Source organism: Nerophis lumbriciformis, linkage group LG01, assembly GCF_033978685.3.
Source record: "Nerophis lumbriciformis linkage group LG01, RoL_Nlum_v2.1, whole genome shotgun sequence".
In the NCBI taxonomy this organism is placed as follows: Eukaryota; Metazoa; Chordata; class Actinopteri; order Syngnathiformes; family Syngnathidae; genus Nerophis; species Nerophis lumbriciformis.
The window spans coordinates 35,838,859-35,855,791 of NC_084548.2; the positions used below are offsets into that span (position 1 = coordinate 35,838,859).

A 16,933-nucleotide genomic window follows, 5' to 3' on the forward strand; every position below is an offset into this window, starting at 1 on the left:
ATAAAAAAAACGATACCGATAACTTCCGATATTGCATTGTAACGCATTTATCGAGCGATAATATCGGCAGGCCGATGTCCGATAATATCGGCAGGCCGATATTATCGGACATCCCTACTACACTCTCAAAGTTCATACATCTACACGAACATTCACTGTACAAACATACACATACACATACTGTACATATACATTCACTGTACAAACATACATATACACATACTGTACATACACAAGCACATATTCATACATACAGTCACGCATATAATCACGTTTCATCAAACATATATTAACATTGTTCCCCTAGGGGAAACTGGGCAACACATGGCACACTGACAAAGCTTAACCTATTGTTACTATAACAATCTACAAGGTTAATACATTCTGCTTTTCTTTCTTCCCCTCCATTTATCTGCTTTCTTTTGTATTTGAAGTTATCATTACATATATGTATTGTTGCATTTGAAACAATTGTGTTGTTGATAATAGAAGTAATTATTGGTATTGTTCATTATCAATGGTGCTATTTCTATTGGTATTTGTATTGCTCCATTTGTAGTGGAATAATGTCCATTGTCATTTATGTGTTATTAATATTTACTTGCTTCTTTGCTATCACTTTTACCATCATATTTGTGCACATCCTATTTGCTGATGCTGTTCTGTTGTTGTTGTTGTGGTTGTTATTGTTATTGTTGTGTTTGTTGTTGTCTCTCTGCAATTTCCCCTCTGTCTTCCTTTCTTTCTCTTTCTATCCCCTGCTGCTCTGGTCCGGCTGCACCAAATAATAATTTAAATCCATTTGATGAAGTCAAATACAAATAAGGCAACAAGAGAAGTATCCCACACTTTCTCTTTTGTAAAGTAAATCTGTACAGCAAATATGGGCATCTACATCAACTATATGATTTGCCTGAGTAGATGGACAAGACAAAAAGAAAAAAAAAAGAATGGCAAGTTGAATAATGCTTATTTTTTAGACCTATTTCTAGCTTCAAAGTCCTGATAATTTTTAGATATACAAATCTTCATTTAGGATGTCTTGTCAGTAAGTGTGTAACGGTATTGTAGATACCTCAGTATTGTGGTTTCAAAATCCTCATAATGATGCCATGACGTGCGTGACGGTGTAAAATAAAAACTTGGTGAGTGTAGTTATTTTCTGACACTTTTGCATTGGCGGGTCTGAAAAAAACTTCCAAAATCCAGTAAGGTCCGGGAAAAACAATCATCCGCTACCTTACTGGTACCGGGTGCGAAACGCATTAAAAGAGGAGAAAATAGGAAGTATGTTTGTAGTAGATAAGAGAAATTGTTATTTTCGGACATTTTATTAAAATCTGTCCATAACTTTTTAACAGAGGTGGGTAGTAACGCGTTACATTTACGCCGTTACATCGACTTGAGTAACTTTTGGGATGAATTGTACTTCTAAGAGTAGTTTTAATGCAACATACTTTTACTTTTACTTGAGTATATTTATAGAGAAGTAACTCTAATTTTACTCCGCTCCATTTATCTACATTCAGCTCGCTACTGATTTTTATCGATCGTTAATGCACACTTTGTTTGTTTTGGTTTGTCAGACAGACTCAAAGTGCCTGCGTTTCACCAATCAGATGAAGTCACTGGTGACGTTGAACCAATCAAACAGACCCAGGTGGTCACATGACCGTCACACGTGGACCCCGACAAGTTGAAAAACTTATTGGGGTGTTACCATTTAGTGGTCAATTGTACGGAATGTGTACTGTACTGTACAATGTACTAATAAAAGTTTCAATCAATCAATCAAAAGTGTGAAGGAAAAAAGACACTTTTTTATTTCAAACGTACCTCCCATCAATTATTTGTTATTATTTATTATTATTTGTTGCCGTCATCATTAAACGAACAGGTTACTCATCAGTTACTCAGTACTTGAGTAGTTTTTTCACAACATACTTTTTACTTTTACTCAAGTAAATATTTGGGTGACGACTCCTTACTTTTACTTGAGTAATAAATCTCTAAAGTAACAGTACTCTTACTTGAGTACAATTTCTGGCTACTCTACCCACCTCTGCTTTTTAAGGTATGTTGCTGACAAACAGACAAACAAACATAACTTCTTTAGTGCAGGTAATTAATCTGCGTACTGCAAAGCAGGACATCTTCGTCTCAAGCGTTTCCAAGCCAACACAGTTGACCACGACGCGGAAAATTCCACGGGAAATATGAGAAGCTACTGAACAAACCATCGCCCGGCAGTGTCGGAGCTTCCGTGGGGGTACAGGGGCACTCTTCCCCCCTTGTGATCAGCGTGCCCCGTTGTGTGCCCCTCCCTAATTTCATTGGCTCTTGATGTTTTCAGTCCTGCAGTTGCTACCCTCTATTCTATCACCAAGCAGATTTGAAATAAAACACAGTATTTGTTTTTATTATGAGAAAACTCTGTTTAAAACAAAAAGGGGGCTTTTAATTTGAAGTTCCACTAACAGGATGCGACAGGTAAGACAGTACCACTGAGTTCTAGTATATTGTTATTGCAGTGTTGCAGTCTCAGGTTAAGAATAAGGGTGGCAGTCACGCATTTTCATTACATTTCACACGTTCTGCAAATTGAGACGTCCCGCATTGTTATCAGTCGGCCTCTCGTTTTGAAATTAGATGACATTTGGTTTATGAAGCTTGATGTGGTTTCTGTTCTTTTAGGAGAGTTTATGATTTAGTCAATTTAATTATAGTACTCGGTAAAAGGTTTATTTTTAAGGCCAACAATAGATATTCACTTAGTATTACTTTCTTTAAAATATTTATTCAGCATTTCTTTAACTTCAGAAAGTTATATGGTTGAAAACGATAATGATGCCAAAAAACATAAAAAATAGATGGGAAGTTCTCAAATGCTTATTTTGAAAATGTAATTTTGTTTATAGATTATATGCAATCTGTTGTTGTGTTCCCTAATTGGAGTGTACATACAGGTAAAAGCCAGTAAATTAGAATATTTTGAAAAACTTGATTTATTTCAGTAATTGCATTCAAAAGGTGTAACTTGTACATTATATTTATTCATTGCACACAGACTGATGCATTCAAATGTTTATTTCATTTAATTTTGATGATTTGAAGTGGCAACAAATGAAAATCCAAAATTCCGTGTGTCACAAAATTAGAATATTACTTAAGGCTAATACAAAAAAGGGATTTTTAGAAATGTTGGCCAACTGAAAAGTATGAAAATGAAAAATATGAGCATGTACAATACTCAATACTTGGTTGGAGCTCCTTTTGCCTCAATTACTGCGTTAATGCGGCGTGGCATGGAGTCGATGAGTTTCTGGCACTGCTCAGGTGTTATGAGAGCCCAGGTTGCTCTGATAGTGGCCTTCAACTCTTCTGCGTTTTTGGGTCTGGCATTCTGCATCTTCCTTTTCACAATACCCCACAGATTTTCTATGGGGCTAAGGTCAGGGGAGTTGGCGGGCCAATTTAGAACAGAAATACCATGGTCCGTAAACCAGGCACGGGTAGATTTTGCGCTGTGTGCAGGCGCCAAGTCCTGTTGGAACTTGAAATCTCCATCTCCATAGAGCAGGTCAGCAGCAGGAAGCAAGAAGTGCTCTAAAACTTGCTGGTAGACGGCTGCGTTGACCCTGGATCTCAGGAAACAGAGTGGACCGACACCAGCTGGACTGCTGCTGAGTGGTCCAAAGTCATGTTTTCTGACGAAAGCAAATTTTGCATTTCCTTTGGAAATCGAGGTCCCAGAGTCTGGAGGAAGACAGGAGAGGCACAGGATCCATGTTGCCTGAAGTCTAGTGTAAAGTTTCCACCATCAGTGATGGTTTGGGGAGCCATGTCATCTGCTGGTGTCGGTCCACTCTGTTTCCTGAGATCCAGGGTCAACGCAGCCGTCTACCAGCAAGTTTTAGAGCACTTCATGCTTCCTGCTGCTGACCTGCTCTATGGAGATGGAGATTTCAAGTTCCAACAGGACTTGGCGCCTGCACACAGCGCAAAATCTACCCGTGCCTGGTTTACGGACCATGGTATTTCTGTTCTAAATTGGCCCGCCAACTCCCCTGACCTTAGCCCCATAGAAAATCTGTGGGGTATTGTGAAAAGGAAGATGCAGAATGCCAGACCCAAAAACGCAGAAGAGTTGAAGGCCACTATCAGAGCAACCTGGGCTCTCATAACACCTGAGCAGTGCCAGAAACTCATCGACTCCATGCCACGCCGCATTAACGCAGTAATTGAGGCAAAAGGAGCTCCAACCAAGTATTGAGTATTGTACATGCTCATATTTTTCATTTTCATACTTTTCAGTTGGCCAACATTTCTAAAAATCCCTTTTTTGTATTAGCCTTAAGTAATATTCTAATTTTGTGACACACGGAATTTTGGATTTTCATTTGTTGCCACTTCAAATCATCAAAATTAAATGAAATAAACATTTGAATGCATCAGTCTGTGTGCAATGAATAAATATAATGTACAAGTTACACCTTTTGAATGCAATTACTGAAATAAATCAAGTTTTTCAAAATATTCTAATTTACTGGCTTTTACCTGTAAATGAAGGTGTGTGTTGCTGAGCCTGACCTGGACATGATCTGGACTGGACATGGTTTTAAGAACCCTTTAAACAATCTAATTTCATTGACAACCTGGTCTGGTGAGGATAATGTCCTTTATTTAAAAAAAATAAAAAATTAAAAAATTTTCTTGAACAAAAAATAAAATAAAATAAAATAAAAACAGTTACATAGAGACTTGTAATTAATGAAAATGAGTAAAATTAACTGTTAAAGGTTAGTACTATTAGTGGACCAGCAGCACGCACAATCATGTGTGCTTACGGACTGTATCCCTTGCAGAGACTGTATTGATATATATTGATATATAATGTAGGAACCAGAATATTAATAACAGAAGGAAACAATCCTTTTGTGTGAATGAGTGAGAATGGGGGAGAGAGGGTTTTTGGGTTGGTGCACTAACTGTAAGTGTATCTTGTGTTTTTGATGTTGATTTAATAATTCAAAAATTAAAAAATTAAAATAAAAAGTATAAGGGTGACAGTCACGCATTTTCATTACATTTTACACATTCTGCAAATCAGTCGGCCTCTCGTTTTGAAATGAGTGTTTTGTACGGGTAATCTGACATTTATAGAAAATCAGGGAGGGGTGGGATGTCTATTAATGTCAAGTAATAAGCAAATGAGGCCTGTAAAGCATCGGCACTATCAGCACCAGAGTGAGCAATGAAGAAAAAGAGAGAAAGCATGACCTGTACAGCTAAAAAAAAAAAAAGTAAATGCAGCTACAACAAAGACTGGCAACCATCTATTCCTGGGTAAAAAAACTAGTGCATAGCGAGTCTGGTAAAGTTTTGTATGAAATTTGCTCAAGTCATTTTTCCATTTCACACGCAGGTGAACATGACGTGAAACGACACAGACGCTGCAAGGGTTACAAAACATGAGTTGCTCAAAAGGAAGCTTCCCAGTCTATGTTTACTTTCTAGCAGCTAAACTAACTAGCGTCTACCACACTCTGAAACTCCCAGTCACTTTTGATGGAAAAACCCTAACAGCAAAAACAGCCAGCTGCATTCATTTTGGTGATATGGAAAAAATAGTATTTATTTTGTTATAGGTTTAGTTTTTTTTCCTGCCCAGTTTTGATTTGTATTTCCTGTTTTATTTATTATTTACTAGGACTGAAGGAGTATCGTCTGTCATACTCTTACCCGTTTGCACATATACGGTACCAAATTTGGACTCAGGTCCCTTCAAGTATTAGGAAAGGCAGCAACAAATAGGCAGTAAAGGAGAACAGCAATAAATAATACATAGAAAATAACATAAGGCGCTTAACAAGAGGAAGGACTGAGATTAGCCGGCTAAAATCGCAGTGTGGAATGAGGGAGATAAATAAATAAATAATGTGTAATTACTGTATGTAGTGGCTGATGCCTTGTGGTGTCTTTGTTTGGCATTGTGCAGTGATGCACATCATTTTCTAATGCATTTTTTATGTAGTTTATCTTTCTGAGCTGACTGAGCGTTTTTTTTTGTTCAAATAATCAGCCTATGCAGGCTACAGTACATGTAGCTTAATCCAATAGGTGCTTCAGTATATATGTATAGTTTTACCTGCTGCAATGCACTTACCTATCATAGTTGAGACTTATTTGTTAAAGTTCACTTTCTGTAATGCTTTGAATTGCACTGAAATTTTCATACTTGGAAAATAATTTCTTCAATGTTTATTCATAAGCAACGTTTTTTTGTCTTCTAGGTTCTTACTCTGCATTGATATTCTACACTGTTAAGCTCAAATACTGAATCAGAAGAATACATATTCACAGACTCGTTTTGAAACCACACGTTATAGACATGTGTTCAACAGGAGAAGCAGTTACATTCATTCATTTCATTAGGTGCAATGCAACTCTGCATGAAAGTTTCCTGCATTTTGGAAATGTTCTGCTTTTTCACATGAGCAGCTGTTGGCTACAAAAAACAATTTGGCTTTTTATATACGTGATAAAGACATCATTGTTTTCTGTATGATTCATGAGCAGTAATTATTAGCACCTATCGGTTGACGTATAGAAGAAGGTGCCTGCCTTTGTTTTTGCCGTTTTTAGGTGGCCGCACTAATTTATTGGTTGTAAACCCTGTGCCTCCACCCAAAAATAGTCTGGATTCGCCCCTGTCGCACGGCAAAGATAATTGAAACCAGCAATGCTAAACATAAATTTTTGAGGTGTTACCATTATTAAAAGTAAAATTGTTCGTTAACTTTTCTGACAGTATTTTCCAAAATGATACAAAGCAAAAAGTATCATTACATGGCCTTTCCTTTTAAGAACAGTCAGTAAACGTTTGGGAACTGACGAGACCAATTTTTGAAGCTTTTCAGGTGGAATTCTTTCCTATTCTTGCTTGATGTACAGCTTAAGTTGTTCAACAGTCCGGGGTCTCCGTTGTCGTATTTTAGGCTTCATAATGTGCCACACATTTTCAATGGGGAACAGGTCTGGACTACAGGCAGGCCAGTCTAGTACCCGCACTCTTTTACTACAAAGCCACGCTGTTGTAACACGTGCAGAATGTGGCTTGGCATTGTCTTGCTGAAATAAGCAGGGGCGTCCATGATAACATTGTTTGGAGGGCAACATATGTTGCTCCAAAACCTGTATGTACCTTTCAGCAATAATGGTGCCTTCACAGATGTGTAAGGTACCCATGTCTTGGGCACTAATACACCCCCATACCATCACAGATGCTGGCTTTTCAACTTTGCGCATATAACAATCCAGATGGTTCTTTTCCTCTTTGGTCCGGAGGACACAACGTCCACACTTTCCAAAAACTATTTGAAATGTGAACTCGTCAGACCACAGAACACTTTTCCACTTTGCATCAGTCCATCTTAGATGAGCTCGGGCCCAGCGAAGCCGGCGGCTTTCTGGGTGTTGTTGATAAATGGCTTTGGCTTTGCATAGTAGAGTCTTAAATTGCACTTACAGATGTAGCGACGAACTGTAGTTACTGACAGTGGTTTTCTGAAGTGTTCCTGAGCCCATGTGGTGATATCATTTACACACTGATGTCGCTTTTTGATGCAGTACCGCCAGAGAGATCGAAGGTCACAGGCATTCAATTTTGGTTTTCAGCTATGCTGCTTACGTGCAGTGATTTCTTCAGATTCTCTGAACCTTTTGATGATACAGTTTGCTGACGCATTTGTTCACAAAGTGGTGACCCTCGCCCCATCCTTGTTTGTGAATGACTGAGCATTTCATGGAAGCTGCTTTTATATCCAATCATGGCACCCACCTGTTCCCAATTAGCCTGTTCCAAATAAGTGTTTGATGAGCATTCCTCAACTTTCTCGGTTTTTGCCACTTGTGCCAGCTATTTTAAAACATGTTGCAGGCATCAAATTCCGAATGAGCTAATATTTGCAAAAAATAACAAAGTTTACCAGTTTGAACATTAAAATATCTTGTCTTTGCAGTGTATTCAATTGAATATAAGTTGAAAAGGATTTGCAAATCATTGTATTCTGTTTTTATTTACGATTTACACAACGTGCCAACTTCACTGGTTTTGGTTTTGGGGCATACTGTATACCACAATAATATTGTACCGTGAGATTTTTATGTCATTCCATCCCTATTTAACAATAAAAATCAACTAGCTGCATGGACAGATAATCTTACAGGTTTTTTCCCCCCAAAATGGCGCCGCTGTAGTGGCTGCTGTTGGCAGGAGCTCTGTGCTCTTGTGTCATCCTTTTGTGTTTCCCTCTTGTTTTCATGTGTTATTATATATATATATATATTTTTGCCTTTTGGTTCGGGACCCTTTGGGACTGTGTGACAAGGGGTGTCACTTTCGTGACTTCTGCAGTGCTTTTTTGTGGACTTCTGGATCTTTCTCCTGGGAGCCTTTTGGCCATGGAGACCAGCTGCTGGGTCTCTGCCACACCATAGTCCGTTTGGAGAGACTGGAGGAGATACGGATGAAGAGACAGGGCTGTGGAGCTAGTGCTGAGCGCCGGGATGGACAGGCTTCACAGTGTTTTGGCTGAATGAGCAGGTATCGGACACCTCTGTCTCTTTAGACGCATCCTCGCTCATCCATGCGGACTGGACACTGGCCGAGAGTTAGTGGGCGGCCGAGAGTGGAGTCGGCGCTCTTGGTTGCTTTGTTGGGTCTGCTCCTGTCTCTGGCCATGCTCCCTCCACCCCAGCAGACGATGTCTTAGAACACCGCAGAGGCCACCACAGTGGCTGGTTGCATCAGCTCTGCTCTGTTAATGTCTTTAATGTCCTTTGTGTTCTTTCATGTTTGATGTTTGATGTGTGCTATGGCTATGAGTTGTTTTTTCCCTTGGCCTCAGTTTGGACCCCCTCTCCAAGGGCCCAGGCTTAAACCAGGGCCCCGCCCCCATTGTTTACCTGTATGGGGCGCCAGAAGTTGGCAGACCCATCAGCGATCCTATTCTGTCTCCCTGTAATGTTTGTCTGATCTTGAATGGGATTGTGCTGAAATTTTTTATTTCCCCTCGGGGATTAATAAAGTATTTCTGATTCTGATTCTGATGGGGCGGTATAGCTCGGTTAGTAGAGTGGCCGTGCCAGCAACTTGAGGGTTCCAGGTTCGATCCCCGCTTCTGCCATCCTAGTTACTGCCGTTGTGTCCTTGGGCAAGACACTTTACCCACCTGCTCCCAGTGCCGCCCACACTAGTTTAAAAATGTAACTTAGATATTAGGTTTCACTATGTAAAGCGCTTTGAGTCCCTAGAGAAAAGCGCTATATAAATGTAATTCACTTCACTTCACTGATTCAAATTTTAGTATATTTTCTTAAAATCTAGTATTTTTGTCTTATGTTTTGTCAGCTCTTTTGTGCAGTGCACTTTGTTGCTGGAGATGGAAGTAATCATTTTGAAATGACGATCACTTTTATTGCCCATGTTGCTCTGAAACCGAAGGAGAAGATGTTCACAAAGGTGGGCTGTGCAACCCCTGATCTAGGCGAGGCCGAGAACAGGTGGGAAGAAAAAACCCAGAAATTATGTACTAAATTACAATCACAGCTCTGCGGTCCAGATTTTTTTGGAGGTACACGTAAAGGTCTGCTGGAGGCGTCAAGAATATTAGTGACAAATTAGTCCAAAAACTTTAAATCAATGTTCTTGTCTTGTCTTTTTTGTCCTTCCTCACGTGGGAAAAAATATATCACTTGCTGGTGTGGTCTTTACTCTTCAACACAAATAAAACACACTGACTGTGCAAAGTCTTTTTCACGATGGAAAGAAAATCACTGCATTTGATTGTACTTAGACAGCTATATGATTATCCCTTATGTAGGACATAATGTACCACTCACACTTTTAGTTAGAAGGTGTGAATCCATCAAATCAACACTTAAATAACTGACACGTCAGTGGAGTTATAAAAATATACTGTGTGTTGTGTGTGGGTACTGTAGGTATGAGAGTCATCCTTACACACATGCATACCCTGCAACGCTTCCGTCGGGTGCTTCCTTCAAAGCACAGCTGGGCCTTTAACACAGCCACTTACCTCCCAAAGGAGCAGGAATCTATCAGAGGTCTGCAGAAAAAGGGATTCAGTAGCAGGGAATATTCTTAACACCCCCTCTATTCCGCCCATACGCTGCCTGGCAACCATCCCCACAGTCACTGGCTCACGCCTGCGTGTCCGAGAGACAATCCCAGTGGTTGAGCACAAATACACAATGTATAAAAGGTTTATCGCAAAGGTCTTGGGAAAACACTGCAGACATGAGGATACAATAGTGTTGTTTTGTGAGAGACGAAGATAAAATAAAGAGTGATGTGTGGTGGTGAAGCATCATTCGGCCATCCAGGCGAGGCATATACTGAATTAGGGGTGTCCTGATATTGGCAAATAAACAAGTATCGGTTTATATCGGCCTGCATCTAACCCCGAAAGGGGCTTGTAGATCCGGATGGATGCATGCCTGTCACACCCAGGCTCGGGTGAAGGTAATGTAACCTTTGCAAACCAGACTTTCAAATCAAGGATGGCAAGGCACGCAGTTGGTAACAGTTTACAAACATTTATTGAAATCCCAAAAAGTGTCAAAAGGTGAACAACGACAGAAAAAACAAAGCACCCACAATCTGTAATGTAATAAATAGAGGCAATATTAGTATCGTATATTATATATAGTACATTTATATTCTAAATACATTTCGAAGTTGCATGCGTTAACTAGGCCTATATAATTAATCAAAATAAGCATATTAAAAATAATCAAAAGATAAATCATTCATTATATCAAAATACATGTACTCATAGTCAAAGGTCAATAATCAAATATGTCAAAGTAAAGAATTAACTAATCAAAACAGATTTAGCAAAATCAATTAGCATTCAACAAAACTCGTTTAACCGGTTACAACACAACATAATCTCATCATCAAAATATTCACCTTAGTAGATGTTTGATGCATGGAGACCGAAACTCCTACTCAGGACAGAGAACCTCCTCTGGCAGTGACCGACAGCAGACTGTCAGAAAAACGGCATTTTCCAACTTAAATAGCCCTTAGCCCCGCCCACTAGCTGGGACCAATTTGACAGGGGAAATTAAGAAAACAGTTATTTTGTAAATTTCACCATAAATAACCATCACATGTCTAAAAAGTATTCACATGGTACTTTTGCATGTGTAGAGCAGTCATTTTCGTACACAGTATATTCAGGATTAGACAACACAACTTTTAAATGTCCAGTGTCCTTCTGTAACACCCAGCATTTGAAGATCATGGTTCGACCCAAATTTGGCCTAATTAGTGAATGCAGGTGTGGTCACCTATATAAAGCCCTCAACCCCACCCTGACTCTTTTGGTCAATAGTTCAGAGCCATGGTGAGTGACAGGTAACAATTTGTTTGTTGAGCACATGCTTTTCACTGGCTAACAAGATTTAATGTTTGTGTGTCCATGTTGAGCTTCCCAACAAATGTGCACGGTTTGTGAGGAAGTCCAAAGGTCAAACAGTGACAGTGTGGGGTCAAACTGTCACATTACCTCCCTCCTCTCCAGCGACAGCAAGTCCAGGGAGACGAGACAGGTAATCAGCTAGCAAGTTACTTTTGCCAGCTCGATGTGTAACGTTGAAACAATAAGGCTGTAACGCCAAGTACCATCTGGTGACACGGGAGTTCTTATCCCTCATGGAGTTGATCCAGCTCAATGCCCGGTGGTCCGTTTCCAGATCGAAGGTCCGTCCCAGAAGGTAATAACGTAGGCTGTCCAATGCCCACTTGATGGCAAGACATTCCTTTTCAATGGCAGAGTACCTAGTTTCTCTGGGATGCAGTTTACGGCTCAGATATAGAAGCGGTTGTTCCTCGCCCTCCTTTCCTTGGGCTAGGACGGCTCCAAGGCCCACACCAGAGGCATCAACTTGAACAAGGAATCGCTGGTTGAAGTCAGGACTTTGTAAGACCGGAGAAGAGCATAGAATAGTTTTGACATTCGTGAAGGCAGTTTCACATGTGTCTGTCCATTTGACTGGATTAGAGGATGCTTTGGTTGTCAGCTTGACAAGAGGAGCTGTGATGGTAGAGAAGTGGGGAACAAATCTTCTGTACCACCCGGAAAGCCCCAAGAATGACCGGACCTGCTTCTTTGTCCGCGGTCTAGGACTGTCTTGGATTGCCTTCACCTTGTCCACCTGAGGACGTATCTGCCCATTGCCAAGATGGTAACCTAGGTAACACACCTCAGTTTTGGCCCACTCACATTTCTGGGTGTTAAGAGTGAGCCCGGCAGAACGGATCCGGAGCAGGACTTGACGCAGATGAGAGAGGTGGTCTTTCCAGGAAGTGCTGAAAACCACCACATCATCGAGATAGGCAGCAGAGAACTGGCCACACCCCTGCAGAACGCGATCCATTAGCCGCTGAAATGTTGCGGGGGCTCCATGTAGTCCGAACGGCATAACCGTGTAATGATAGAGACCCTTTGGTCCACGGAAGGCAGTGTACTCCCTTGACTCCTTCTCTAAAGGGACTTGCCAGTATCCCTTACACAGGTCAAGGGTGGTGATGAACACAGCTTTGCCGAGCTTCTCAAGAAGTTCATCAATACGTGGCATGGGATAAGCATCAAATTTAGAAACGGCGTTCACTTTGCGTAGGTCATTACATACTCGTATTGTGTTGTCTTTTTTAGGAACAAGGACAATGGGGTTACACCACTCACTGTTTGAGGGTTCAATCACTCCTAGATCCAGCATGGTTTGGATTTCATGGTTGAGGGGCTCCACCAGCCGCTCGGGCACTCTGTAGGGGCGCTGACGGATAGGTGTTGGGTTTTTTAAATGAATGACATGTTCAATTAGTGGAGTTCTTCCTGGCTTTCCACTGAACAATACTGGGAATTCTTCACACACTTGCAATAATTTAAGGGCAGATTGTGCAGACAAGTGACTTACATCAGGTTTCTGTGGTGTAGTGAGCATGGACAGATCTGTCTCCTCCACATCATCCTCCATTTCCACTTCCCGTGCCAGCATCACCTTTTCCTCTTGCAACTCCTTGCTTTGAGTAGGTACTTGACTGGCCTGGACATCCTTTCCTTCCACAGAGGATTTCTTCTCCTTACATTCCTTCAGAAGGTTGATGTGGTACACTTGGGATGCCTTTCCTTTCTCTGGATGTGAGATCTCATAAGTGACTGGACCAGCTTGTCTGACCACGGAGTAAGGACCTTTCCATTGGGCCAGCAGTTTATGACTTGAGGTTGGAAGCGAGAGCATGACCTTTTGACCTGGCTGTAGCACCCTGTGACGTGCTTTTTGGTCATACCAGGTCTTCTGTTTCAAAGGGCAGACTGGGGCTCGATGCCCTGGCTGTTGGCAATGGTAGCAGATGAGATCCTTCACTGGACTCTGTCTCGGGAACAGTCTGTTGTCCCCTGAGGTGCTGTAACCACCTGCTTTCTGCACACCTCTTTGGTGTGACAGGTCGGCTGCACCTTGAGCTGCTACACGGTTGTTCTGCTGCCTTGGCATTCGGAGTCCTTTACGAGCATTCAAGTACTGGCCTGCAAGTTTAGCAGCAGTAAGTCCGTCTTCTGGCTGGTGTTCCTTGACCCAAGTCTTCATTTCGTTGGGCAGCAAGCGAAGCATTTGTTCCAGAATGAAAAGCTCTGCGATGTCTTCTTTGGAACGCTGCTCTGGCTTGATCCATCTTCTGTAGAGACCTTTGAGTCTGTTGTAAGTCTCCTTGGGAGATTCACCAGGGGGAATGTAGGTTGACCGGAACTGGAGCCTATAAGTCTCAGGAGAGATATCAAACTTAGCAAGGAGGGCTTCTTTAAGGTCAGCGTAGACGTTGGAAGCATCTTCCTCCATCGCAGAATAGGCATCCAGAGCTTTACCGGTCAAGAGTGGAACAAGTCGGCAGGCCCAGTCAGACTGATGCCAGCCCCAGGTGCGAGCAATGCGCTCGAAACGGACAAGAAAGTTTTCGATGTCCTCACCCTGCTGGAAAGGGAACATCTTTGGGCCTTGTCGGAGATGATGATGATCAGGTGGCGAGGAATCTCTGGACGGCGACGCTTGAGGACTAAGATTTGGATGTGAGCGAGTTCTGGGTTTGGGTTTGGGCGACTGCTCACAACAACTATTGTCAGGAGTACGGTTAGCATTTTGGTTAGTGAGTGAGTGATCTAGGCTAGGCCTTGTACAGACAGTTTTTAACTCCTGGAGTTCACGAACTAGGACAGCTTCCCTACGTTGCTGTCCAATCAAAAAGTCTTGGAACATATTAACCAGGGTAGGTTCACTTAACACTCTTTCAGTCCTTGGTGGCTCAGCAGACCACCTAGCCTTCCCAGACCCCTTCCTATGCTGCTTACGCCTAGCCCCAGAGTTCTCAAAACCTTTGACGTCTTCTTCGGACTCCTCGGTGTTCCATCCAACTTCACGCTCCTCAGCCATAGTCGACCGGTCCAGCCTCATCGCCGTGGCCCCTCGACCAGCCATCTCATCAGTCTCCTCTGTCATTGCCACCTCCGACACTTGGGATCTCAAACCAGTTCTGGCCTGCCCTCTGCCAGATAAATGTTTGTAAACTCTGCGGCTTGCCATCCCACCACTGCCACCATATGTCACACCCAGGCTCGGGTGAAGGTAATGTAACCTTTGCAAACCAGACTTTCAAATCAAGGATGGCAAGGCACGCAGTTGGTAACAGTTTACAAACATTTATTGAAATCCCAAAAAGTGTCAAAAGGTGAACAACGACAGAAAAAACAAAGCACCCACAATCTGTAATGTAATAAATAGAGGCAATATTAGTATCGTATATTATATATAGTACATTTATATTCTAAATACATTTCGAAGTTGCATGCGTTAACTAGGCCTATATAATTAATCAAAATAAGCATATTAAAAATAATCAAAAGATAAATCATTCATTATATCAAAATACATGTACTCATAGTCAAAGGTCAATAATCAAATATGTCAAAGTAAAGAATTAACTAATCAAAACAGATTTAGCAAAATCAATTAGCATTCAACAAAACTCGTTTAACCGGTTACAACACAACATAATCTCATCATCAAAATATTCACCTTAGTAGATGTTTGATGCATGGAGACCGAAACTCCTACTCAGGACAGAGAACCTCCTCTGGCAGTGACCGACAGCAGACTGTCAGAAAAACGGCATTTTCCAACTTAAATAGCCCTTAGCCCCGCCCACTAGCTGGGACCAATTTGACAGGGGAAATTAAGAAAACAGTTATTTTGTAAATTTCACCATAAATAACCATCACATGTCTAAAAAGTATTCACATGGTACTTTTGCATGTGTAGAGCAGTCATTTTCGTACACAGTATATTCAGGATTAGACAACACAACTTTTAAATGTCCAGTGTCCTTCTGTAACACCCAGCATTTGAAGATCATGGTTCGACCCAAATTTGGCCTAATTAGTGAATGCAGGTGTGGTCACCTATATAAAGCCCTCAACCCCACCCTGACTCTTTTGGTCAATAGTTCAGAGCCATGGTGAGTGACAGGTAACAATTTGTTTGTTGAGCACATGCTTTTCACTGGCTAACAAGATTTAATGTTTGTGTGTCCATGTTGAGCTTCCCAACAAATGTGCACGGTTTGTGAGGAAGTCCAAAGGTCAAACAGTGACAGTGTGGGGTCAAACTGTCACATTGCCACTCGACATCCATTGCATTCGGTCTCCCCTAGAGGGTGGGGGGTTTACCCACATATGCGGTCCTCTCCAAGGTTTCTCATAGTCATTCACATCGACGTCCCACTGGGGTGAGTTTTTCCTTGCCCTTATGTGGGCTCTGTACCGAGGATGTCATTGTGGCTTGTGCAGCCCTTTGAGACACTTGTGATTTAGGGCTATATAAATAAACATTGATTGATTGATTGATCTAAACTCGCTATACAAGCAATCCACCCACATGTTAACTTGTGCAAAGTTGGACAGCCAGTTAACATTTAAATGTCCTCCAAGGTTGGCCTTTGCTTCTATTTTTTACTAAAGTCATTTAGAAAAGGTAAGCATGGGAGACTATAGCCTACTAGGAGCAAGCAGCTACACAACAGCTAAGCACACAATAGCACACAAGCTAGACATTTGTAATAAGTGTTCTTAATTGAACATTATTGCAGTCTAAAACAGCACATTTGTCAATACAAGTATCAAATAATTATAGTTGCATATTACTTACGCATACAAAGCCTCCAAGGAAGAAGCTTATTAGAAAGTATCCAGTAACAAATGTGTCCGCGTCATTCAATTTGCTGCGTCATGAGCTTAACTTAATGAATTATTGTGGCCGTGAGGTGTCGCCAAATACCAGTTGGCAGTCAACTTCAATTTAAAGACGGTATGAATTCCAGATGATTAATAATAAACAGGTTAGTGTTTTTCATACCTAACATTGTTCTCTGTTTGAGTAATTTCACTTAATCAAGTCTTTTCTAACATCTCACACTACAAATTGATAAAAGTATTTCTGATTTCTGCTGATATCTGATCAATATCTGTATTGGCCAAGACGCAAAGCTCCAATTGTAGAAGTGAAAAGGTTGTACCGGGACATACCTATTAAGAATGGATTAGAATTATTGCTGCTAAAACTTCTTATTTCTATATTGCATTTCTATATTGCTACCTGTCGCCCATTATTGTTGCATTTGTTCAGTAGTTAATTACCATATGCAATTTTCTTTCATCCGTACAATTTTCTGTCCCGCTTGTCCTCATTAAGGTCGAAGGTACAAAGTTTTCTATTTGGCACATAGTTTTAAAGTATGTGTAAATTCTTCCCGTGAAACACTTCATTAACCCGCCCAGCAGTGCACAGGCCCCCC

The 16,933-nt window shown here is 41.2% G+C and overlaps 1 protein-coding gene across 2 annotated transcripts in view; it reads left to right on the plus strand.

Moving 5' to 3' along the window:
- kcnd3 (potassium voltage-gated channel, Shal-related subfamily, member 3) overlaps window positions 1–16,933 on the plus strand; it is a 314,453-nt gene that overhangs the window by 282,778 nt on the left and 14,742 nt on the right. The window lies entirely within an intron of this gene.